The sequence below is a fragment of the Wyeomyia smithii genome, chromosome 3, assembly GCF_029784165.1.
Source record: "Wyeomyia smithii strain HCP4-BCI-WySm-NY-G18 chromosome 3, ASM2978416v1, whole genome shotgun sequence".
Lineage (NCBI taxonomy): Eukaryota > Metazoa > Arthropoda > Insecta > Diptera > Culicidae > Wyeomyia > Wyeomyia smithii.
In genome coordinates this window covers 14542882-14568374 of record NC_073696.1, presented here as the reverse complement: position 1 = coordinate 14568374, position 25493 = coordinate 14542882, and the positions used below count along the sequence as shown (strand labels likewise).

Sequence of the window (25493 nt, the reverse complement as noted above, 5' to 3'; positions counted from 1 at the left end):
CTCTGACTGTTTTCGCCTCGTGATTTTTGTTTCATTAGAATTACTCGGGTAGGGGCTATGCCAAGTAATTCTGTTAAAGTAAGTTTGATCTCATCAACGGTTTGATCGTTGGTGAGACCTTTCAAGACAACCTTGAACGGCTTGGCGTTCTTGGTGTCATATGTAAAAAATTTGTACATCTTGTCAGTTAAATACTGAACAAGACGATCACGACCCTTTACTGAGTCGGCTAATAAGCGGCATTCACCTCTACGGCCAATTTGATAGGTAACTTTAACGTCAGAAACAAACGTTGAAAGTTCCTTTTTGAATATATTAAATTCAGAAGAAATAGTTACCACAATAGGTGGAACTTTTTCCTTTTTTAAAGATTTTATATTTTGTATAGTGTCATTATTGGTAACTTCCATTTCACCAGCTTCATGCTCAAGCAAAATATCAAAAGGATAGTCACTACAGACACTCGAAGTGTCAGAAAGAGATGCCTCTCTTTTCCTCCCCGCAGCGATGCGAGGTTTCTTTTTCCGTCCAGCCATTTCAGGTGATACGAAAAAAGTTAAAACAAATGTTAAATTCAAAAGTAGGTAGTCTTGAGAAAGACTGATGTAAGTTAACTTCCAGGTAATCTTTAAAAGACACACTGTCAAAACACAAACTTTGAAGCTATAGGCAGTCAAAGACCAGTCCTCAAGCAACCGAAAAAACGTCTGATCTGTAGGACAGTTCAAGACGCACTCAATTTCAAAATACATAAAATTCATCAGTAGGCGAGGATCTTCTTTTGTCACACAACGCTCACAAAACACTCTTTCACTATGTATAGACAATCGCACGGTGACATCACGCATCTGAGTTTGATTAGAGATACTCAGAGAGAGAGAGAGAGAGAGAGAGAGAGAGAGAGAGATAAGCGATGAAAAAAACCACACATTTGGCAACTAGGTTTCACATGTCAAAGGTGCCAGATTGACTAACTTTTTCATTCGACTCGTATAACTGATGGTGACGGTGGAAGTCCTTCACAAAAACCGTGAAGGTGTTAAATTTAATGTTTATGTTTAATTTTATATACTCTCACCATAACTGATCATAATTTTGATGACAATATAAAAGGTTTGTGACCACCAGTTAAAATCACTGCGATAATGCAATTTTGGAGCATTCTCAATTCATTGTTAAGCAATAAAACATGAAAAACGTGTAAAAATAAATGTATCCCTTATTGTAGTTGATTGCAACACCTTTCAATGTGTTACCTTTCTTGTTCGTTTGGCTCGGGTTTTGACATGTTCGTTTGGCTCACAACATTCTCTTCCCATATCTCTCCCTCTGAGTATTGCTAAGTTTGATAGATACTGGTAACATTTTTTATCCCTAGATGAAGTAGTTTAGTCCTCAATTATAGTAGATCATTTGAATTTCGACCAAAATGCCCTTTAAATGTTATGCCCGAGGTACCAGTGAATTAAGAACAACTATAAATTGAGCAGCATTTCCACTACGCACACGATTGCTCGACCAGAAAAAAAGCACAAAGTCAACAATTTTACTAACTGTCAAAAAAGTGAGAATAAAGGGATTCGGTGAGATAGTCTATAAATTGATGAGGATTTTATCGAGTTAAAATTATCCCATGGTCCATGGCTGGTTCCACGGATCTTCAAAAGGATTGATTTTTATTGACTGAAAACAGCGGTACAAAATTAGCGGAGAAAACTCTTTCGAAACGGATTGGGGCAAGAGATCAGTAGAAAGTCTTGATTCTCTTAAATGTATCTGATGGATAGATAAAAATGACGTGGATATGAAGCATCACTTGACAAATCTGAGACTTCTGAAGCAGTACCGTAGGCAAGGGGGTGTAGGTTCGAATTAAGGATGAAACCACAACTTATCGGTCAAAAACGTGAAACTCACAGTCAATGACTTCTCGAAGTCGGATTGCAACGGCTAACTTATTCTTTAAGACCTTTATCAGTGACTTGTAATACGTAAGTCCCGTCCGTCCGGAAAAAGTTTTAAAAAATGGTCTATTTTCGAGCACAATTTGTCCTTACAATTGTTACCAAGTCTTGTTTTCAAGCAGTGATTTTAGAATCGAATATTTAAAGATTGCAGTATATTTTCCAGTAATAAGCTTCTGTAACATTTAAATTCAATGTAGGAACACTTTTTATATAAAATATTTGCTTAAAAGTTTGAATTATTGGTGAAACGCGAAAGCCTGTTTTGTATCATGATCGGACCAGCTTTGAACCATGATTGGACCAGCCTACTCCTGAGACATCACCGTTTTACTTCGCTTATGCTTGATATATCCAATGAAGGATTTTACGATTAATTGCTTGGAACTGAATATAAATGATTAAGCTTATTTTTTATAGAATAAAACCTCTCTAAAACGACGTAAGGTTCGCAAACTCAGGCAAAATCATTTAAAACTTCACTATAAATAGCCCACTATGCTTCAAATAGGGAAAATATAACTCAGTGTCATCCTTATTTAGGAAGCACTTTTTCCCGCGAATTTTCACACAGTTTACGAGATAGTGATAAATTAAAATATATAAAAATCTATGTGTGACGTTTTGCGTTGATTTTTTCCACGATTATTTCGAACGGTAATATGATTTCACGGAGGTGAGAAAGGTTTAATAATTGATTGATTTGTGATCTAATGATAATATGTATATCAAAGTTATTTTTCAGTAACAAGGCTCTCTTTGAGAAGTACTTTTTAAGCTACGGCAATGGAAACGTAAGGCAAAAAACTAATCTTTGAAATTCGTTTAGCGATACGGCATAATAGTTTCATCTCTCCGAAAAATGTGCTCATACAAAATTTCAACTCAATCGAACTTAAGGAAGTAGTGTAGTAGCTTTAAGTCTCACTTTTTCGACTGATGATGAAAGGCACAGTTCATGCAATTGTCGATATGGAAATTTTTGTTGATACCAAATTGCTTAGACTTGCGTAAAACGCCGAGATCTGGTATTTTCTCGAGAAAAAAATTATTGGAAAAACTTGACTTTCTGGGACTTAGAAATTTTTGTGCTGGGAAACTCAATTCACTTGAAGTGAAAATTCACTGTCAATCTTACTTCACGGAGCTAATTTTGTCACTTCACTTTAGATGGAATCGGAAATAGGTCTCAAAAAATGAAGTCAGCGTGAGAGTGAAATGTATTTTACCGTGAGGTAACTCCCGTAACAAGTACCATTGGCTGAATATCGCACTTCAGGTATAAAAGTTATAGCATTGCAATATTCGGGTTTTGTAGTAATACTTGGGGACTACAAATTGGTCATACATCGTTCCTCGAAATTGTGCTGGTGGAGTGAGCTTTCGTTGAAACGAAACTGCAACCGAAAAAACACCCACAAATTGAATGAGCAAATTTGCCGTATTGGAAGTTAAAATATAATTCATAACGTTTTCGCAATAATTTGACAAAAAAATTGGAAAATAATTTGAGAATCACGAAAATATATTTAATTTATCGAGCCCAAGCCAAACACCGTGCATGTGAAGCCCGGCACGCGAAGCTGAAAATCGCTTGAAGTCTCAGAAGCACACTGGTCCGATTATGATACATTTTTTGGCCCGATCATGATACAAATTCTGTGGTCAGGGAAAACGATATATTTAAATGAATTTACGTCAGACTTGCTATAAATTGTTATATTTGTAAACTAGACAGATAGACTTTTCCGATAGATATATATTATTCATGATTACATGTTATATTAATGGTGAAAATGTGCCATGAAAAGCGATGTACCTTGAAAATAGTCTAAATTGGTCGGATCATGATACATTACCCTACCATGCCTTCTGTTTGATTTTGACATTTGCTCTTCAGTTGTGAAAATGGCCTCGAAGCGAGAGACGTAACGCTTTAAAATTCAGCTCGCGCATCGCGAAAACTCAAACGCCAAGTTGACAAAATTGTTGAATGTGGCCAAATCAACCGCCACCAACGTGGCAGAGAAAGTTCGGTCAATCAGGAGATGTGCAGAAAAGCTTGAGAAAACGTCGGTTGCCTTTCCTCAAGCAACACAGTCCGGCAATTCGCATTCGCTAAAAAGGAAGCTTGAGTCAAATTTTTTTCTCTATTCTGTACGAATTGAATTGAATAAAGGAACACAATTCGATTTTTAATACCAATTTTTGACCTTAACTTTCTTTGTAGTAACCAAGATAGGAAAACTATATTGTAACTCTTGTTTGCCTACTCAATTTGCATCACGGGAAAAACGCCATAAAAATTACCCATTGAGTGTTTTGTCTTGAAATACCTCAATTGCTTACATTATATTATTTTTCGAAAACTCGCCACTAGATTTTGCGCAAATACCTGGAAAATTGTCAACGCTCTCATAGGAACATCGGAAAACAACTCGGAATCGTGCAGCCAACGGTGAGTCGTGTGATTAAACATTACTACGAAACTCTGAGCATCGAACGGAAGCAGAAATGCGGTCAGAATAAATGTTCTGTTAGTGATCGTGTTAGCATGTTGTAGAAGAGTTTAGACGAAATCCAAATGCTTCGGTCAGAGATGAGACCAAAAAGTTTAATCTGTCCAAGTCTTTCGTTCAGAGAACCAAGGACCATGAGGGACTGCATACGTACAAACTGCAGAAGACTACAAATCGTTACGAACGGCAAAATTCGGTGGAAAAGTTACGGGGCTGTACACCCAGATGCTGACGAAGCCTAATTGTCTCCTCATGGATGATGAAACTTACGTCAAAATGAAACGCAGCATGAAACTCATCCAATCATATCACGATCCGGTGAAGTTCTGGTCTGACTTGGCCAGCTGCCACTACAGCCGGGAAGACATGGATTGGTTCAAGGAGAATGGAATTGATATCATCGAAAAAGCTATCAACCCACCAAATTGCCCAGATTTTCGTCCAACTGAAAAATATTTGACGATAATCAAGAGCAAATTGAAGAAAAGTAGCAGAACGATTAAAAAAACAGCTGATTTACATAGATGGTGGAAGAAAATGGCAGATCGAGTTGACAATTCCACTGTGCAGAAGATGTATTTTTGTGCGACCAAATATTAAATGGATCGTACAGCAGGCACTACAAAAGCATCCCAAGGAAGACAAATCTGAGGAGGACGTGAAGAAAAATTGGGTTTCCGTACAGAAAAAGTTACAGCCAGATGGTATGCAAAACCTAATGAGTGGAGTTAGGCATGAGGTGCGAGCGTACGGTTATAGCATTGGAGCTGAATGAAATAAATATGGATTATATTTTATTGTCTGAAAGTTTGAAAAGGATCGGTCGACTAGGTAATTTTCTACAGTGTTTTTTTATATCTAAACCTAAACTCATTGTTTCTGTACATTTATTGAATTTAACAGCACTGCAGTGGTGACTATGGTTACCGATATTGTACGTAAACAATATCAGCGGATACCTAGGTAACCCACCACGGCAGTATACGGCCATCAATAGCATGATGAACATGAGGGCTTCATGTGATGAATTCTTGAGCAGTGATTTAAATCGGTGTGTTGTGAAAAATGATTGGTTTTCGAAATTTAGTATGAAATTAACTAAGTTATATTTTTATTGCTAGGCGATTTCATGATTTATTTATTTTTTTATTAATTCGTGAAATCATGTTGTCCAATCCATGCATTCAACGTCAGCCTAATCAAATGAATAATGAAACAAATACCCCATTCAATTTCATTTTCATCACCGAGAGGCAAACATTCCACAGGCAAGCAGGCATTTTAGGTTGGAAAGAGCGGTTAGACGTGCTAGGAATTACTTATTTTGTTTTTCGAATTGATCGGATTTCTTAACGACTATATCCGAAAAGAGAAAGCCTGTAAGGAACCTTCAACTTGCAATTTATTTTTGAAATTCGCCACCAAAAGCCCACATAGAAAAGATTATAGAGGATTCCCCATAGGCACTCCTTTTGTTTGCATATAGAATTTCCCTCGAAATGAAAAATAATTGTCTTCCATGCAAAGTCGAGTTAACTTCGAGTAACTGCGTACTTCAGTTTTTCAAGTAATGTCTTATCATTGGGAGAGAAACCAGTCTTCCAAAAGATTTCTGGCTTCTATCAATAAAACACGCGAAAAGACGCTGTGGCATCAAACAAAATCATTATCTCGTCAGTATTAATAACTTACGAAGATATTAAATTTTCAACAATATCTCATGTGTTGTTAACAGATCGACAAGGAAGTTCCTTGACCAACCTTTTTTTAACTGTTCAACATTTGGTTTATAATAAACAGCAAAATTGAGGTTTTTGTAGAAGAAAATTGTTACTGTTGTGAAAAATTGCATGAGAACCGATTGACCAACAAATTGTCAACATGTTTTACCTTAGTTGCTTTTTTACTGCTCTCATAATATAAAAACAGCAAATTAATGATTTCAAACACCCCATTTTCGTTCTCTTCCCTTCGCGCAATATATTGCAACGTTTACTTTACTTACATCAGTGGTTTCCAGCCGGGAGGTACATCCAAGGGGGCCGCGAAGCTCTTGTTAAATTTGACAGGTAAATAACATTTCTTTCTAGATATCTCTGTGAAAGCAGATTTTCATCTCTTCTGCGTATTAGGACCAAGACGAGAAACAAGAGACCCACAGGACGGTATGAGACTGAAAAACGCAACATCGTGTTGCAGAACTAGTATCTGAAATTCTTTTGGGGAGCCATGAAGTGCGCAAGAGTATTGATAAGAGAGAATAGGAGAGAACAGCGTAACTGCTGAAGTGTTTTCCTCCTATAATTAGCGATACTGTTTACTGTGCAACGCACGTGCTTTTTAAATAAATCGTTGCGTAGTGTAGTCAGTGGTCTATAAACAGTAGGGTGCCAATGAAAATCGAAAAAAGTTCCCATGCAACTTCTCAGCTCGATCGTGCAGCAGCCTCTTTCCCAAAACCAGGTATAGTCACAAAACTCCATACCCACAGACAGACATACCACGCAACCTTCTGTTGGATTCCTTCGTCGGAATAATATGCTGATGCTAGACACCTTGTTTTCCGTGGGAGAAACAACGACGGCAGTATGGCAGCGAAATGAGTAGGCAACAAAAAAAAAAGTAGCGATTGAGTAACCTAAAGGTGGAAGGTTCACAACCAAGAACTAAAAAGTTCAAAAATGACAGGGAGAGGCACCAGAAAAGAGAAATATTCATCTGCTGGGTTTCAGTAGGTTTACGAGGTGTTTGACCGATGAAAAAGAGTATGAAATTTTCGATATTAGCAATTTTTTCAATGCCAAATGTTTTGAAAAAACCATGAATCGTCGATCTGGTGTTGTCTCTTGTACTCAAATATACTTTCTGGGAGTCAGGAAGTTTCAAGTTCCAGCATTTATTCAATTGGCAGCCTAATAAACAGTAATGCCGAACCCTATCATTCAAATAATGTTTGAAAATCAAAGGCTCTGGAGACGGGTACGAACCCCAACGCCACTGATTCATGTTAAATGTTTTTGTCTTTCATTTCTGTGACTAGAAAAGAAGTTCCTTTTTGTTAAACATAATCTTCTACTAAAACAGCCTTTAATTCGAACTAATTCTAGAATATCGGCAGTTGTTTCCATTTTTTTTTTTTTTATTCTCGCTTATTTTCCGTCGGTCTAGTTCCGCCACTGTTGTGGCCAATCACCGACGCCCAGGGAGGCAACTCCACACCCAGGACCCTAACTCACGACCCGTTTATTAACGGACCGGCGCCAACGGCTTTACTTCCTCATGCGATGGAAGGCGTGATCCCAGAGATTTTTCGCCTCAGAAAATCTCCCGGTGTCGGCTAGGATTGAATCTAGACCAGTTGGGTTAGTTGTGAGTGGATCACGCCACCTCACAACCATCGACACCTATGTCGGCGGTGGGATTCGAACCCAGGCGTCAAGCGTGGTTGGCGGAGACGTTACCAACCACACTAGGCCCCCGCCTCAGTTGTTTCCATTGTCAATCATATCTTACGATAATACATAAATGAAGAAAGTAAAAAGGCTGGTGCGTCGTTGTCCAACAAATAGTTTAGAGAAAGTGTCTGTGAAGGAGTTTCGGAGGTAGAGTCGGAAGAACTCTTTTTTAAATTTTTCGATTGAACACCGCCGAAATTGTCATTTTTCATTCGTTTTGAAACAAAAATTGAATGAAAATAACGGTTAAGCAGTTATAAGCTTTATGATTCTTAATTGAAAAAGCTAAATTAATCCACCTAGCGGTCAGACTCAGCCTTTCTCATTCAAACTTATTATTTGTAAAAATAGATTTACATGAATGCTTAAATCCAATAAATGTTTATCCACTCTTTGGGTTCTAAAATATTGATGTTGTAATTAAAGTATCAAATATGAAATTTGACGTAATGCTAGTACTTAAGAAATAGCGAAATAAAAGCAATGACTCTTAATTTCGAACAATTTAATCACGAGCGATGCCGGGAACGTTCAGATAGTACGATACCACATTTAAATCATGTTGAGGCCATATATAATGATCGAAGCAGGTAAAGTGTTGAATAGTCTTTGAATTTCTTTTCTTTCTAAAACTTTTAAACAGCATATCAAATTGTTATGAAGTTTGTTATTTGTAAGTTTGAGAGATGACTCATTTGTATGACACTAGTTATGTTCAAATAAGTCGTGTAATACTTGAGATAATAGACTTTCGTTGTTTTACAAATTAAAACATAACGCTTGCTTAAGTTTGATTACAATCAAATGAAAAGGTAACGTATGGGGCAGCCAAACTTTGAAACCAAGTGTTCAATCATAATTCATCAGTTAACCCTTAACTAGCCCGTTCATCTGATATCAATATTGTTCAAATCGGTTGTGTAGTTTCTAAGATAATGAAGTTTCGTGATTTTCACATTTCGATACATTACAGACGAAGTTACAGTCCGATTACTGCAAAATTCAATAGGGTGTTATGAGGTAGGTAGACCTTTTATTTGATACTTATTCTGTGGAAATCGGGTCAACCATCTCTGAGAAATATGAGTGAGTCCAAGTAAGTTGTCTTGGAATATGTTTCTTTTCATAGCTGGATTTCACATTTTTAAACATAACAGGCAAAGTAATAATCCGTTTGTAAAAAAAATCATTAGGGTCTTATGGGGCAACAAGACCTTTCATATGACACTAATTTTATAGAAATCGGGCCAGCCATCTCTGAGAAACATGAGTGAGCTTCAATAGTCTCCAGAACACGTTTCTTTCCAAAACTTCTGAACCACAAGTTCAATCTTCATAAAATTCAAAAGTTAAGGGTTTTTAAGGTAGCCCGTTCATTTGAAACTAATTTTAATCAAATCAGATGTGTGGTTTCTGAGATATTGATGTTTCGTGATTTTTACACTTTGATACATAACCTCTAAACTAGAAATCAGATTACAATAAAATTCAATAGGGTCTGATAGAGCAACTAGACCTTTCATTTGCAATTAATTTCATTGAAATCTGTTCGGTCAGACCATCTCTGAGAATAGTGAGTGCGAAAAAAGGTGCACATACACACGTACACACCCACACACAAACATATACACCTATACATGCTTATATGCAGAAAATGCTCGATTCGTCTAACTGAGGCTAGTAGTATATGACATTCGGCCATTTGGATCACTTTTCTACCTTTTAATTAGCCAGTGATCGTTAGGAGGAAGTCAATATGTTTACTTTCATTATGTGATTTCACATTTTCATGAACAACGGACAAAGTTACAATCCGATTGCAATGAAATTCAATAGCAACCTATGAGGCAACTAGACCTTTCATTTGACACTAATTTTGTGAAAATCGGTTCAGCCATCTCTGAGAAAAATGAGTGAGTTTAAACTTTTGAACCATTTGTTCAATCATTACGAAATTCAAAAGTTAAGGGTTCTGGAGACAGCCTGATCATTTGAAACTAATTTTATTAAAATCGGTTGTGTGGTTTCTGAGATATTGATGTTTCTTGATTTTTACATTTTGATACATAACCTCTAAACTAAAAATCCGATTACAATGAAATTCAATAGCAACCTATGGCACAACTAGACCTTTCATTTGCAATTAATTTTATGAAAACCGGTCCAGCCATCTCTGAGAAAAGTGAGTGAGAAAAAAAAGTTGCACATAGATACACACACACACACACACACACACACACACACACACACACACACACACACACACACACACACACACACACACACACACATACACACAAACATACATACATACAGAAAATGCTCAGTTCGTCGAAAGGGGTCGAGTGGTATATGACATTCGGCCATTGGGACCACTTTTATACCTTTGGTTTTTCCAGTGATTGCTATACCTTTCTAGGAGAAAGGCAAAACTTTCATAACTGTATAATTTTTCGAACTAACTTTCTATTTTTGACCACGGCTTTTACCGGTCAACATTCAAGTTCATTGAGCAGACAATGTGTGCAGTAGGGAAAGCGAAAAATAACCGAACTGAATAATACTAATAACTAATTATTACCGCGAAGCGGAGTTGAATGCGTGAGATCTTTTAGGTTTTTTTTTGCTGTTTGGCGCTATCCGATTCCAGGTGGCCGGTTCAAGTGGTTTGGTTCCACATTTTACAATTGTCGTTAATTGCTGTAGCTTTGATTAACAATTTTTTCGAATGTTTGAAAGCGTATGCGTTTCAAAAATGACAAATATTATTATTTCCTACTCATTACAGCGGCACATGAACCTTGTTCCAGTTTTTATTATTAGTTATGACTAGACCTGTGCACTGATCCATGAACAGTTTTCACACAAACAACAAATTGTTTGAATTTCTTATCTCGATTCATAAGCATGAAAGCGTGTATTATGTATTGCTTTCCTGGTTTTTTAGCAATCTTACTACACATCTTGTATGATCGACACGTTTGTGTTTATATTTACTTGTAGTGACTTTTATTATAGTCGGAACAACTTGATCTAATATAGACATGATAATATTTAGTCATCAAACATACTTTTAATCAAGATTTCCAAACTCAGTTTCCTCTGATAACGATTAAAGAAATTCAATCGGTTTTTTTGATTTAGCTGTCTATTGAAATATACGTTCAGTTCGATTTTGACAACATGTCCGAATTTTTTCAGTTGCCAAAATCGAACCATCCCAGAAGCCAACGGTTTTTTATGATTTTTTTTCTTTAGTGACCTATGACGGTTCAGACACTAGATATGGCCTCCAATGGGTTAGTTTCTGGATTTTCGTTTGATGGATGGATCAGGAGCAGGTTCATATGACGTCTATGACGATCTATAAACACTTAAAATCGATGACAATGTTTAAGTGAATTTCTCAATCACTGATTATTTTATCTCCAACTTTGCTTCTGATGTAATTCTGATCGAAATTTTCTGGTACTTCTTTCAAGCAAAGCCCGGAAAAAAATCCCTCAAGTAAGACTCAAATTATGGGGTTCCCGAGATTTATTTATTCGGATTATTTACCGGGATGAAAGCTAATCAGTGAAAATGTTGAACCATTCAAAAACTCATCAACATATGATCTCGCAAAACGAAAAATATTTTTTCTGTAGTAACGAGTTGACAAGAGCTCAAATAACAGTTCATTGGTATTTTTGACATTTTACCAAGGATTACGTTGAAGTTTCTCGGAATTTGAGGAAAAAATATTATCTTAAAAAGCTTTTCGCAGGAACAACAGAGAAAAAATTAACAAAAAATATCGTCAGGACGAATAGATTAGGATAGATTTAGAGTGGAATATTCTTAACAGAGTAAAAATTTGGTTTAGAGAAAAGCTACAAAAAAATAAAAAATTAAAGATTTGAGGAACTGTTTTAAGTCCGAGTGAAAGTGTCGAAAAATATATTTTACAAATTATACAATTTCATTAAGAAGACAATGTGTGCAGTAGGGAAAGCGAAAAATAAGCGAACTGAAAATATGATACAGATTTGGAAAAATATACCGCATTCCACTTTCCCTACTGCACACATTGTTTTCTTAATGAAATTGTATAATTTGTAAAATGTATTCGACACTTTCACTCGGACTTAAAACAGCTCAAATCTTTAATTTTTTAATTTTTTGTAGCTTTTCTCTAAACCAAATTTTTACTCTGTTAAGAATATTCCACTCTAAATCTATCCTAATCTATTCGTCCTGACGATATTTTTTGTTAATTTTTTCTCTGTTGTTCCTGCGAAAAGCTTTTTAAGATAATATTTTTTCCTCAAATTCCGAGAAACTTCAACGTAATCCTTGGTAAAATGTCAAAAATACCAATGAACTGTTATTTGAGCTCTTGTCAACTCGTTACTACAGAAAAAATATTTTTCGTTTTGCGAGATCATATGTTGATGAGTTTTTGAATGGTTCAACATTTTCACTGATTAGCTTTCATCCCGGTAAATAATCCGAATAAATAAATCTCGGGAACCCCATAATTTGAGTCTTACTTGAGGGATTTTTTTCCGGGCTTTGCTTGAAAGAAGTACCAGAAAATTTCGATCAGAATTACATCAGAAGCAAAGTTGGAGATAAAATAATCAGTGATTGAGAAATTCACTTAAACATTGTCATCGATTTTAAGTGTTTATAGATCGTCATAGACGTCATATGAACCTGCTCCTGATCCATCCATCAAACGAAAATCCAGAAACTAACCCATTGGAGGCCATATCTAGTGTCTGAACCGTCATAGGTCACTAAAGAAAAAAAATCATAAAAAACCGTTGGCTTCTGGGATGGTTCGATTTTGGCAACTGAAAAAATTCGGACATGTTGTCAAAATCGAACTGAACGTATATTTCAATAGACAGCTAAATCATAAAAACCGATTGAATTTCTTTAATCGTTATCAGAGGAAACTGAGTTTGGAAATCTTGATTAAAAATATGTTTGATGACTAAATGTTATCATGTCTATATTAGATCAAGTTGTTCCGACTATAATAAAAGTCACTACAAGTAAATATAAACACAAACGTGTCGATCATACAAGATGTGTAGTAAGATTGCTTAAAAACCAGGAAAGCAATACATAAGACACGCTTTCATGCTTATGAATCGAGATAAGAAATTCAAACAATTTGTTGTTTGTGTGAAAACTGTTCATGGATCAGTGCACAGGTCTAGTCATAACTAATAATAAAAACTGGAACAAGGTTCATGTGCCGCTGTAATGAGTAGGAAATAATAATATTTGTCATTTTTGAAACGCATACGCTTTCAAACATTCGAAAAAATTGTTAATCAAAGCTACAGCAATTAACGACAATTGTAAAATGTGGAACCAAACCACTTGAACCGGCCACCTGGAATCGGATAGCGCCAAACAGCAAAAAAAAAACCTAAAAGATCTCACGCATTCAACTCCGCTTCGCGGTAATAATAAACCCATCGAAAAGTGATCCTAATCGCTATTCTATTAAATTACCCACTATTCATTGGAATCTCCACCATCTCTCAGCCGCAACGCGGACGCCAAAACAAGCGGACCAAATCAGAACAACTCACCTGAAACGAAATAAAAAAAACAGAAAACAAGAAAATATTAATTAGCGGCATCGTTGGCTACTGATCGGCCGGCGTCGATGGCGGCGGCGGCGTCGACTGCGATGAACTATATAAAACTGAATTTGCAGCTTCTGAAAGCAGTAAAATTTGGACGACAAACGCTCAACACCAACCGGGACGGGACGGGCAGCCCAAAGATTCGATGCTAATCATTCGAAACTCGCGCGGGTAGATTTATGCTCACGACTGAATTATATCTGTAGTAGAGCTACAGGAACGACAGCTCGCATGACAGCCCCGGACGCTTGTCATGTTAGTTGGAGTTTTTTTTTTATGGACGACAGCAGCAAAATGTTTCTGCCTCTACCTACACATAGTTATTTATCCTCGAATCGGATCGGGCGCGTTGTTTTGTCACGTTTTTATGCCCTCCCGCGAGCCGCGTGATGGGGTGTTTTTGGTAGCCCCCGACTGGGTTTTAGAGAAACAAACCATACTAAACGGCTGAACCATCCTACACTATAGTTAGAAAAACTTGATCGCCAATAGGAGTGTTAGGCACAAGCCGTAGTTCTCATGATGATATTTGATCCGAATCAGCATGATCCATCATCGTTTTCTGCAAACTGGAAAATTGACCTCATTCTTGATTGTTGTTCACCTTCAGGAGCACAAGGATAGTACCTACACTAGCAATCAGAACCGACCAGCGGCGGTCGCGATAAAATGGTAAAATAGTTCGAAACACGGCAAATGCGATGAAATCAATTTCTAGCTCTCATAATAAAATGAGTTGACCGACAAACGACGCAATCATCCAATCAGGCTAGTTAGAGACTATTTTTATTATTTATATATGTTTGCTTGGTATCGTACGGTTGTGAGGCGAGGTGAGACCCAGGGGGTAGCCTCCGTCGTCAGCTCAGCAGATTAAACGATTGCTCAAGCCACAGCTCTAGCTGACCGCCTGCCCCAGCCGGGACCGCTTATCGGTGATCTAGATGGAAGATAACAGCCTACACTCTGCTGCTCAGGTTAAATAAGCTTGTTTCATTCTTAATTTGCGTTTGCGACAAGTACAATTACACACATACACACACACGCACGCATACATAACATGATTTTATTTGATCACCAATAGAATGGATGTTGACGGACCATTTGTGTGTGTGTGCTGAAGTTACTGATTGATTAGTACGTTAGCTTAGCTTATTTCGATATGAATAGTTAATCAAACTGGTATCCAAGTGCTGCACTGTTTGAGTCGCTGTTACTACCAGTAAGGTTGACAAGAGAAGATGAAGCTGAGAATGTAGTCTTTTATTTGCGAAAAAAAACTATTACAGCTAGTTTTATTGGATACATTCCCACAGTGCCTCCGAGTATATACAACATATATTGATTTGAATTCAGAATTTTCGATATTTTCGAAAGATACTTTTATCGAAAATTTATTCACAGAATTTGTTGTTCTAAAATAAATCTTGCTTTTTCTTGCCTTTTCAAAACATCACGAAAAAAAATTGGTTAAAATCGGCTCCCTTGTACTTGTTGTCATTTTAAATGCTCACCGCAAAATCTATAACAAATCCTCTAAATTTGAAATTCGACATGCAAAAATCAGTTTAAATTTAAATTTAAGAAAAACTGCTAGAGAAAGCGTTTTTACTACCAATTTCTTGATTCTACTTTTTTGTGCGCTGAAGTAACTATTTTTCTTACAGCAAGAAACACAGCAAGGAAAAACTAACTGAAAAAACAGGGATAAAGAGTATGAGAAAATATTAAATATGCACAAAAAGCCATAATTCTCGGATTTATAAATTTTCTAACTTTTCCAAAAAAAAAATAAAACCTCTTAATCAGGGCTGATATTTTTGAGCCCTTTTGCATGAAAGTGAAAAATAGCCACCCTAATCATTAATGTTACCATAGTTGCCATGACAAGGAAATATTTCACTATCATGCAATACTAATTCTCTCTTCTTTCGTTTTTTCATTATTCGCATAAAAAGAGAAATCAAGTCATGTATATGAAAACGTGTTCGTTTGCTTTTCGCCCTTTCAATTTCCTGAAAATTTATTACTCTGAGTTTTGTTGTGGGAACTGTAATTGTGTAAATTCGGTTTACTGTACTATACAGTAGTGGCATTACGCAACTAATGATGGATGGGGAATCCCGAAGGAAACCGGCTCCGGAAGGTCCGCTTGCGGATCAACTTTGGCGTTTCATTCTTGCAGAACGCTTGCTGTTTGATTTGCCTTTTCGTTTTACCAAAGGAACGGTGAAGATTTCTGAATGAATTTTCAGCAACTTTTATTGCGTGACTGTGAACGATGCGCGTGAATTATTTCATCAGAGTATCACATCACGTTTCAAGGATGAAAATATGGTGTATCTGAAAGGGGACTGCGTTCATTAGAAGTGAAAATTGAAAAAGTTTGGATGTAATTGTCTATAAAATTTCACTAGTGAGATTGATTTTATTCGCACTGCTCCTGATATCAGGTTTAAGCAAAGCATTAGGATTCAAAAATGTGAATAAACCAACAAGACGCAAACAGTCAAAAGCTCTACAAATCAGGATGCTAAGAAAATTTTGTAAAATATCGTTCAAACAGGGGTAAGGAAGCGTTAGTATGGGAAATTTGCATGGCAGCTTTAAAAAGTTATTAAGGTTTTCATGAAACTTAAACTCTGCTGTTTACGTTGTTTTTTTTTACCATTAATATTCTACCATCCAAAAACTCCGTTAGACTTTAACAGGCAAAAACTTATCTCAAAATCCAACATGATAAAAATGTTAACAGATGAGATTTACAAGATTGCTGAATTTTGTCGAAACGTTATCATTTCAAAATTGTTTCAAAAATACTACAAACGACGCAAAATCAAAAATTTTCAAAACTAAAACTAAACTCTGTTTACTTAGGCTGTCTAAAGTAACTGAAACAGGAGTTGTTTACTGACAATAACAATGAAAAAATTTTTTGAAAGTTTATCAGAGTGCGGTATCAAGTTTTGAAATAAGACCTCCAAACAATTAGAAATAAATTAAATAAACAACATGAGACAGACAAAATGAAAAAGGGGATTCCAAAAGCTAAAACCAGAAAAAATGAAAGATAGTTTTTCAACCATACCTATGAATTTTGGCACCCCTAGCCATTACCAAAACTCGTCAACTTACGTGAGAGTTCGCATAGTAATTGCTCGTCCGGTTCGTCGCTTCAACATTATGTTTACGAGAAAACGTAAAGTCTCTGAAAAAAGGTAGTAACTAGGGACACCAAAATTCACAGGAATTGTTGAATAGCTATAATCTTTCATTTTTTTACGGTTTAAGCTTTCAAAATGCATTTGTATTGACTGGTTTATCAATCAATCAAAATTTAAAACATGGAAAAAAATATTCGAAAAAGTGAGTGAAAATTGTTTAGGAATAATAAATTTAAAAAATATTAAATTTAATATTAAACTTCAAATTTTAACTAAAAATCAATATTCAATCAGGGTTGAATGGAATTCATAAAAAAACCCTTAGTCAGCAATCTGAAAAGGCATACATTTGAGTGTGGAGCAGCAAATCAGAAAAGGCGTGGGTTCGTATACCACTGCTGTCACCATGAATGTGAAGCAACTCCCGTTGTCCCAGGACTTCTGTGATAAACGAGAAATAAAAACTCACAAGTCGTCCTGGACACATATTTTTCAAAACATTCAGAACTAAAAGAACACGAATCACAGAGTTTAAAAAAAATTAAAATTTTTCCCATCGTAATTTTCTGTTAGTAAACAAACTGTACCCATAATTGTTTGCTTTAATATTAATTGCCTTTCAAACTTAGGACAAGCTGCTCCTGCGTTTGGATTCTCATCGAGTATTTCTACTAATCCAACGTCTTCGAATGCTGGAAGGCCTCCCTTCACGCGCACAGCCGTCAACACTGTATTTACCGTCTTTAAAGCGACAAAACCAGTCACGGTACGATGTTCAATAGGTTTGACGATTGTTTGCAACAAAACAGGCTTCTGAATACTGCTCTTCGACGTAAAATATTGCTCTTGATACCAGTCAAGAAACTCTTAATTGAATAAACGCAAAAAGTTTTGTGCCGTGAAAAATATATGGCTGTGATTAAGAACCTTCACGTGGTTGAGAAAAATTCCGTATCTATCAACTTATTTTAACTAAGAAATATCCAAAATCGTCACGATGGCATCAATCCCCGTACTTCCCACGTGCTGCTATTGGAGTGCTATCGGATTTTGATTGACACATAAATATACGATATCACTGGCTGAACAGAATAGGAAAGCAGTTTCTTCCAAAGTCTAGCGCTCGAAACCTTTTTGAAAAAATGACTAATCTTCAATTACTTGTTTAGTTGCTTCGACAAAGGTAGTCGCAACCTTTGAGCTGCCCCGACTGAAAAAACTGCGCTGCTGCTGAGATGAGTAATCAACAGGGAAAACGATTTGTTTGAGCCGAAAGCAAATTCGGGAAGCCAGCTGATACTGGCAAAGAAAATTCACAACACTTCATTGCAAAGGATGTAGCGTCTAAAGAGAAAGTATGAGAATCAGTGTCAGTGCCTATTAAAAAACGCCACAACTCGATAATACTGTGTATAATACTTTGAGAAATTGGTGTTCAAAAACTGTTCAGTGGCAATAAGATAAAAAGCACTTTAAAATGATAACATAACATCTGTCACCGCTGCAGTATGTGATGTGATCTAACCAGCCAGTAGTACACATCGCCACACTCTACCTTCTCGGTACAGCTACCGCAACAAAATGAGCGATTAATTTTCACAAATACTCTATTTATAGTAAGTCAGCAATCAGACGAAAGCAAGCGATGGAGAAGCGAGCTTTTGATTGGTTAAATATACACAATCTTCATCTCAATTTTACCAAGTTTAGTATTGTAAAAATATTCCAATTATTACAGCAAATTCTTTAACAGACACACTGTAAGCGTTTGAAAATGCTCTCATATGTGTGACGAGATCTAACAATCGATCGACTGTCTTGCACGGCCACCAAAGCAAAATGAGTGATTGATTTTCGTACCTCCTCTATTTAGAATGAGCTAACAAGCAGCAGAAAACAAGCGAAGGGGATGCGAGGTTGTAATTGGTTGAAAGCTGCAAAGTTAAACTAAAATTAATGATTTTCAATGATGTTTCAATTTTTCATCAATTCAATTTTTAATTAATGATTAATGATTCAATTTTTCACTAATTTACTATCGACAAAATATGCTCATTATTATTCCAAAGCATCATCGCAGGAGAAGAAGGCCGAGGCCCTCACCCGAAACATTTCCTACTACTGCGCTGCTGCTGAGATATGTCACCAACCGGCAAGTGATTTGTTTAAGCCGAAAGCAAATTCAGAAAGCCAGCTATCCGCTCTACTACGGTTAATTCTGATATATATCTAATATAAAAACCTGTCGACTTCTTCGAGAAAGGCTAACAAGTAACCAATCAGAGGACGTTTTTTTTTAGGGGGGGATTTGTTAGTAGCTTAAGTATTTATGATAAATATTAGTAAGTAATGAGTATGTGTGTCCAATCACAAATGGTGACTTCTCTACACTGTTAAAAATTTGTAATATTATTTGTTAGGATTCCCGCGTTTTGAACTTGCTGCCAATCGACACAGAGCGATGTGATTTCACTTGTCACATTCAGTGCTGAAAAAAATCACCACCTAGAAACTCAAACAGACTGATATCAAGGCAACCTTTACGTCAAATATCTCTTCTATACACACACATAAATTGTATCATGACAATGGTCTCTAGACAGATCAAACTATTGATTTTCGATGAACACTTTTGTTTGTATTCATTCCTTAGTCAAGGTTCACTGTCCTTTGTATGAAGTCGAAACTGAAAATCATTTTCACCTTCACGGAGCTAAAATTGAATACTACTGTTCGTAACCTGTACTGAATATAAGATTTGCGTTGTACTCAAATGCAATAGGCAATATCAACTTCTAGATAGACAAATGGTGACTTCTCTACACTGTTTAAAATTTGTAATTTTAATTGTTAGGATTTGTTTGATTTCGCAATTAGGACTTATCATTCGTAGGGATTTAAACCTACTTGTCAGGAAAGGGGAAGTAAACTTACAACTAACTTAAATGCTAACTTATTGGCTATGAAAAGAGCTTATCGTAGCAATTTAGGATTGCAACGATTTTTGTCGAAAATTGTTAATAATTTTATTTGACATAGCTTCTAATGGTTCAACACCAGTAAGTCTATGTAATTCGAGTGTACCAAACCAAGGAGGACGCTTCAAAACCATTTTCAGAATATTCTGAATCCTTTGGAGCGTTTTCTTCCTTGTTGAACAACAACTTGACCAGATCGGTACAGCATAAAGCATTGCTGGTCTAAAAATTTGTTTGTAAATCAAAAGTTAGTTCCTTAAACAAAGTTGAGAATTCCTGTTAATGAGAGGATATAGACATCTCGTATATTTGATGCACTTGGCTTGTATACTTCAATGTGCTCTTTGAAAATAAGTTTTTTATCGTAAATTAGTCCCAAGTACTTAACCTTGTAGCCTCCCCAGCTGGTCTCGAGGTACGATGCTGGCCTAACAAGCCAGTCGTCGTAGGTTCGAGTTTGACTCGGGAGAGACTGTTAGTGTCAGTAGGATCGTAGCGCTAGCCCCGCAATTGTCCTGTACACTTAACAGTTCGCTGCGAAGTCTGTGTATAGTAAACAGAAGGTCAAGTTCCGAATCGGAATGTAGCACCAAGGCTTTGCTTTGCTTTTTACTCAACCTTGTCAGACCAACTTAAAATAACCCCATTCATCTTGACAACGTGATTATTGTTTGGCTTGAGAAAAGAAGCCCTAGGTTTATGCGGAAAAAATATCATTTGAGTTTTAGAAGCATTGGGAGAAATTTTCCACTTTTGCAAGTAGGAAGAAAAAATATCTAAACTTTTCTGCAATCGACTGCATATGACACGAAGACTTTTTCTTTTTACGGAAATGCTTGTGTCATCGCAGAACAATGACTTTGTGCATCCTGGAGGCAAATCAGGAAGATCTGAAGTGAATATGTTGAATTAGAGGACGTAATTTTCGCTTCAACCAGGCTTAACAATTTTCGATAGTACAATAGTACGCACAATTACACAGCATTGTTCTGCATTTTGGTGGTTGCGTGTATAATTTTGCTGCATAAATGAACTCATGACTCATGAGCATTTTGAAAAGGGACTCGTTTCGTCCCCTTTTCGTTAATTGATTTCCAACTTACACCCCTATCTGGTAAACCAAAGAAAAACGTAGTTCTACGTCAGAAAAATAGCTTTTTTTACAATCTCGAATTTATTCATGATTCATAGTGCAGAGATTTGATTGAGTAAGCACTGATTGCAGCGACTCAGTTCTCGGCGGAGTGACAACTTAAAACCTAATTACTGCTAGCGCCATTCCTTGACAAACAGTGAGAACTTATTTGCGCACTAATAGAAATTGGTATATTTTACCATTAAAGTATAATTTAATACACTTTCGATATTTACTAGACAAACCAAACACACCTGTGCGTGGACCCAAAAACCTTCTTATTGTTTGTTGTTAAAACTCGGTTCTGAAAATAAAAACATAGTAAGTGTTTCTTTCAAGTACACATTTGTGCGTGGCCCCAACAGCCCGCATATGGTATGTTGGTTTGTTGGGATGGGATGGAATCCACATCGGTAGTATAATATTTTTCACATCACAAAGATATTTCAATCTTGCGACTCACCTGATGAGGGAGAGTTATCGAGAGCCTAGAACGGCTGAAAAGAGACTCCATCAACGCAAGAAACGTGAGCACTGCGAACGAACTCTTGCGGAGGCTGAGGCTATCTTCTTCATGCACTACACGAGAAGTTTTTTTTTAATGTGGTAACGGAATCTGGAACCGGATGGTGCCAATCTCTGACATGAGCAACGACAAGAAAGGGAACCTGATAACCGATGAGACACTGGAGGTGTTGCTGAACGGCGATGAAGATAAAGAAACAGGAGAGAGGTTAAGGAGGATAGACAAGCTGTGAATCCGCCAAGCTCGGACGACGTTAGGGAAGCTTGTAAGGGTTAAAAGGGTTTGTGTATGTTAATAAATTTAATTTATTAGGGGAATAAAAAAAAAAACCACAAAGCAGCAGAAAAGGACAGCCTCCCCACCGAACTGTTCAAAGCTGGAACGAGCAGCTTTTGCGTGCAATCCATCGGCTCATCTTGAAAGGTTGGGCCGAAGACGGATTACCAGCGGACTTCAGTCTATAAAAATGCCCACCGACGCGATTGTAATAATCACTGAGGCATAATACAATATTCTGCTCAAAAGATTCTCTCCCGCATCCTGTTTAGTAGACTGAGGCCGTTGCAGAAAGCCTTTGTCGGAGAGTACCAGTGCGGTTGCCGAGAAGGGCGATCTACAACGAAGCAAATGTTCACCTTCCGTCATATCCTTGACAAGTTCAGAGAAGTAAACTTCCAAACTCATCATCTGTTCATATACTTTAAGGTGGCATACGATTCAGTTAAGCGGAATGAATTATGGCAGATTATGCTAGAACACGGTTTCCAAGCGAAACTAGTTAAGCTGATTCGTGCCACCCTTTACGGTTTTTTGTCATGCGTCAGGATAGCGGGCGTAATTTCGGACTCCTTCGTGACGTTAGACGGTCTGAAGTAGGGTGACGGGCTCTCGAACCTGCAGCTTGGAGGGTGCAGTACGGAGAGCTGACGTGCAAAGAAACGGTACTATTATCTCAAAGTCCAATATGCTTCTTGGCTTTGCGGATGATATTTATATCATCAGTATTAACCGCAGAACAAAGGAAGCGGCATTCGTGCCTTTCAATAGGAAAACAGCAGGAATTGGACTTAACATCAGCTCTACCAAAACGAAGTACATTGTGACTGGTAGAAGGCGCGGAAGTTCGTCGAGTCTTGGTACTGAGATTGTGATAGATGGGTGTATTTATGTAGTAGTAGACGAATCTTTGTACCTTGGTGCTCTCGTACCTGATTCTCTGGTAGCAAAAATCTCTTTTTTGTGACATTTGCAGAGCTGCAGATATTAAAATAGTCTCCAAACAGCAAAGATCACACCAACATCCTTTTCCTCTTCCCATCTGATTGCAAAGAAAGTGGAACTTGTGCAATGAAAATAGTAGGTCACTCCCAGCCTTATTAAGTTGATTCACTGCGCAATTTTACTGATTCAGATCAATCACCGATTGGCAACCATTGAAGCTAAGCTATAATATTTTTTAAAACTGATGATGCACGAGCTCGGCAAAATGCATTTGGATTATGACGGCAGAATTTGCGACTGAGCGTTTCTGAGAAAATGCACGAATTTAATCTGATTTGATAGATATTTTGCAAATGAATCTGGTATAGCAAACTCAATATTTTCCAGGTTACGAAACATTCTTTAGAAGTAATTTTGCAATAGCACCTGTTTTTTTTGCATACCAATTTTCGATGCATTGTAGCTCAAAAACATTCGATTATACAGAAAAACTATCTAAGAACAAGTTATATGGAGCTTATCATGGTTTTTGAAAGAAAATATGCACTTTGTGACATACTTTCTGGTTTAAATTGGATGTGACTGGAACAAGATGCGCTTACGAGTTAAAGAATGTTGAAAAAATTGAACATATAAAAAGTTATGGAATATGTACTAGAGGATTAAAATTCAAAAAAATAATCAAGACGCCGGTACCTAAGTGGTATTTGATCGAAAAATCTGAATTAGTTTCCTTCTACTGAAAATCAGAGCCTACTTGCAACTTCCCGCGTATTGAACTTGCTGCCAACCGACACAGAGCGATGTGATTTCACTTGTCACATTACTTTCACAGTCACTTCTCACTCACTTCTAATCACTTTGTTGTAACGTATCCAAATCATGAAAGAAGCTAGATTCAATCTATTCCACGGTGGTTGCAATCTGCAGGCACATATGAAGTGTGGATGATAGTTTAGCTTGTTTTTTTTTTTTCTGCGACCCACTTGCAAAGGCGAACTTGGCCGCGTCGCGTCGCTATCGTACGCCAGCGATCTTCACAAAAGCAAGCAGTCGGTAGTCGGGTAAACAAATACACATACACACACAGTCGTACCTTCACTCGCTGTTGGCTAGCTGGCTAAGCTTACGGCGCGGGGCTATCATAACCGAGCAGAGCAGATTTCAATCTGCTTTCCGTCCACGCTCGCGTTTACCCTCCGCAGCGAATTTGATCCTGAAAAGTTCCGCAAAACTCACGTTAGTCCGGTTGCTACACTCTACCAGTATGCTAGAGAAAGAGCGGAGAAAGAGAACACGAGCGCTTATCATATAATGAAATCTTATCTTTTGTTATATTTCGTATTTTTCGTTCCAGTCATCACGGCGTGCAACAACGAGTGCGCGGCTTATCCGATCCAACGATTCCGCAAGCACTTCACAGAACGAAATGTGAATCGGAAACCCAGGGCGCTGCAGTTCTAGCTGTTCAATTCGAACAATATTGTTGCTGCACTTTAGATGCCCAAAAATTTGCTGATTTCGGGTTATTGATCTCTCACAGCCATGTTGATTGGCACTGGCCCAGAGAGCCGAGTCCAGCCGGGGTTCCTCATCGACGACTGGCAAAATATGCAGTTCGGATGCTTCCGACTCCATTCAGCGACGCGCTCGTAATCTCTGTGCGCCATCCAATTAATCAAAAAACCCAAGGAATATAAAAATACCATTTAGATCGCAATCATCCAGATTGAGCCAATACGAAACGGCAAGCTATTATGTGTGAGTACGTGTGTGTGTGTGTATATATTGCGAAAGCGTGTTCGACTTGCTTCCTGCTTCCACCCGGACGTTGCCAGAAAGTTCAATTTTTCTTTCTGACACAATGTTAGTAGTAGTCTTCTTTTGGAACTCGGCATTGCTCTATCAGACATTCCCGCGAATCCAATCGCAGCTTCCCATCAATTGGTACTATCGATTTGGGATTAATTCGTCGCCGTCGCCATCGTCGTTGGGCCGCTCATTGTGTGCCAAACCTAGCGCGTCTCGACATCGGAAATCAGCGGCAGTTGAGATGCATGTGATCACAGCCGTCCGCAAGGGGGTGTTTTTTTGGATTCGAACTATAATACCCCTTCACTCAGAGGGAGAAGTCAAAATACGCCTTAAACTGATTTAGGTCTTCAATCGAAATCCAATCAATGTGGCATCCATCGCTATGGCATAATACATACGGTAATAAATTCATACATTTTTTTAAGTCAAATATTTTTACTATAAAATACAGCTGAAATATCAGTTTTTTCTGAAGAACTAAGAGTTCATTGGATCCCCTCAAGCGAAAATCTTGCGTACGTCTATGATGTGCTGGATCGTTGTCAGTAGAAACAAATTGTTAGAGATAGATTTTTTTCCCGCGCCAATTGTAGGCGGTTCACCCAATGGAAAGAATAGTACATCTACGAAAGTCAGACCAGGGATGTGCATCTGACCTAGTCAATGTTATTTACTATTTCCAATTTGCCATCATATTGATAAACACTCACCACTCTATGTAATTGCATTTCCCTTTACTGTGGCAGCCGAAATCATTCGAAACTACTTGAGCGCCCCTCTGACATCTTATACCTAATGATAGCCACACCACTAACTAACACGGCGCGCGGAGAAACTAAAAAGTAATCGATCATTGTGCGCGACATTGACATCACACTTTTATTTGGGCCCCCGATGACTGCGATGCTGACGACGATGGTGGGATGATCGCAACCGGCTGCGAAGGTGTGATTTTGATCTCATCACACGCGGCGCAGCACTGGCTCTAGTCCCTCCCTAGACTAGACAAGCGTGTTGCTGGAGCACGCGCGACATTACGCTGCTAGGGGAGACAGGTCCGCTTGTGGG

General features: G+C 37.6%; 1 protein-coding gene across 2 annotated transcripts in view; it reads right to left on the bottom strand.

The window, feature by feature from the left end:
* The window catches only part of LOC129733335 (zinc finger protein ush), a 413663-nt gene that overhangs the window by 308946 nt on the left and 79224 nt on the right, over positions 1-25493 (bottom strand). The window contains exon 1 of one of the 2 annotated variants that reach the window (XM_055695140.1): positions 23307-23422. The exons of the other annotated variant lie outside the window; for it this stretch is intronic. The gene's annotated coding sequence lies outside the window, so the exon portion shown is untranslated. Of the gene's footprint in view, positions 1-23306; positions 23423-25493 lie in introns of those variants that run through there. 2 annotated transcript variants of the gene reach the window in all.